The sequence below is a fragment of the Engraulis encrasicolus genome, chromosome 4 (assembly GCF_034702125.1).
Source record: "Engraulis encrasicolus isolate BLACKSEA-1 chromosome 4, IST_EnEncr_1.0, whole genome shotgun sequence".
Classification (NCBI taxonomy): domain Eukaryota; kingdom Metazoa; phylum Chordata; class Actinopteri; order Clupeiformes; family Engraulidae; genus Engraulis; species Engraulis encrasicolus.
Window position 1 is genome coordinate 57,337,976 of NC_085860.1, and position 2,500 is coordinate 57,340,475.

The 2,500-nt window shown below is 40.2% G+C and overlaps 1 protein-coding gene across 1 annotated transcript in view; it reads right to left on the reverse strand.

Moving 5' to 3' along the window:
- Nucleotides 1-2,500, reverse strand: part of LOC134448156 (cadherin-13-like) — a 188,302-nt gene that overhangs the window by 30,226 nt on the left and 155,576 nt on the right. The window lies entirely within an intron of this gene.

The window sequence follows — 2,500 nt, forward strand, 5'->3', positions numbered from 1 at the left end:
AAAACCTTCTGAGGCAGTGGTTCTCAAAGTGGGGCCTGGGACCCCTGGGGGGCTGCCAGGGGCCCCACGTCAGGCAGGCAGGAAAAATATGGCAAAATAAGATGAATAGCCTAATAAATTGAATAACTAAAGTAAGCCAAAACAAACCAAAAATAAGCTGAACTATCCTAGTGGAATAATTATCTTCCTTACAATGTTTATGTACTATGCTGTCTGTAGAATGGGTTTAGGAATGCACCAATTTCATCGAGTTGTGAAACCTGGTGCACAGAAAAAGATGGTGGAAAGATGGTTAAGATGGTGAAAACCTTCTGAGGAGTTTTTTACCTGGATATATGCCCTGTGCAATATACTGTATAGGCCTACATATAGGCTATTAATTACATACCGCATGTATACAGCACACACATACATTCAGTGTAGCAGAACTATATACAGTAGAGTATGCCTATGTACACAAACACAAAATAACTATACAAGAGTAATTTACTGGTTTGAGGAAAGGCTTTAACGCCTAAAATAGCACATACTGTATAAGTTTTTGAAACAAAATGTGATTGTAGCAGACTTTCAGTATACAACATGCAGAATAACTACAGTACACACACACACACACACACACACACACACACACACACACACACACACACACACACACACACACACACACACACACACACACACACACACACACACACACACACACACACACACACACACACACACACACACACACACACACACATTGCATGGGTGACTCTAAACAACTCTCCTTAACACTGACAAAAGTTATCTGGAGGTTTATATTGTGCTACTCTAGTCAGAAACACAATACAAAAGCTGAAAACCAGAAATGGTCTTTGTGGTGTAGTTTTTGTAAATCGTATGGTGTGCTCAATGGAATTGGGCAGGAGGCTTGTGTTAAGAGGCTGGATTGCTAGGCATTACATACATCATTTAAATAAATGACCTCATTAACTCCTCTGAAACTCCAAAATATTCTTCAAAAGAATGCTCAATTGTCACACAGTTGCACAGTTGAAGTAAAGCCATGCCTGGGTTAGAGACTTCTGTAGAGCAAATATTGTAAGCACTGTTCAAAATCCACCCAGTATTTCATACAGGAGAAAAAGTACATTGTGGAATAGTCATCCCTGTCTTAAAAAAATAAAACAAATGGAAGGAAGACAAGAATGCTGACAGTATTTTTACCATTGACTATCCACACCACCTCAAATTCAAAATGCCAGACTTCTGGGACTTGTCTGCTTATAGAACCATCCACAGCCCATTGCATTAGCAAAAAATATTACTAGAATATTTAGGCTACATGTACAATTGATTCTGCTGGGCCCACAAAAGTGATTTCACATCTGAAATGTTGTTCTTTCCATACTGTTTAACATAATGCTAACACGAAATTGGATTGTTTCAACAAACTATCAACAGACAAACCAATAATGTTTTTCAAAAGGGGTGCCCAATCATTCAATTATTGTATACCACTGTATATGCACACACATATTTAGGAAAAACCACATAGCCTTCACCATCCCCATACTTTCACGGTATTTTCTTCAGCACATGTGTATCCTGCAGCAATCACTGGCCTAATGCGCATGTTATTTTGTGTGATGTTGGCTCTTTTGGATTTGTTCACTGTGCTGTATGTGTAAGGCTGTTTGGCATGGAACATTTAATTCATCCATCTAGCTAACACTAACACTACCTCTTGACCAGGTCCCTCAAAAGGTTTTCACCAACTCAACCACCAAGTGCATATGCTTTACCCACAGAACAAATATATTTGGAGCCATCGGTTTACCATATGAAGGTGACATAAACCTCCAGATAACTTTTGTCACTGTTAAGGTCAATGGAGAGTTGTTTAGAGTCACCCGTGTGTGTGTGTGTGTGTGTGTGTGTGTGTGTGTGTGTGTGTGTGTGTGTGTGTGTGTGTGTGTGTGTGTGTGTGTGTGTGTGTGTGTGTGTGTGTGTGTGTGTGTGTGTGTGTGTGTGTGTGTTTGTGTGTTTGTGTGTGTGTGTGCGTGTGCGTGTGTGTGCGTTTGTGTGTGCGTGCATACTGTAGTTATTCTGCATGTTGTATAGTGAAAGTCTGCTACAATCATATTTTGTTACAAAAAAATATGTGCTATTTTAGGCCTTAAAGCCTACAAAAATTCTCTTGTATAGTTATTTTGTGTTTGTGTACACAGACATACTGTATATAGTTCTGCTACACTGAATGTATGTGTGTGCTACACGCTGTATGTAATTAATACATATCTTATATGTATAGGCCTACATATCGGGTCATGTATCCAGGTCAGAACTCCCTCTTGACCAGGTTCCTCATCGAAGGGGTTCCCAAACTTTACCATGACAAGGCTCCCCATATACCGCTAGATTCCAGCCAAGGTCCCCTAACATGGGCCGTGCGGCACCCGTGCCACAATATTTTTTCTGTGCACCAGGTTTCACAACTCGATGAAATTGGTGC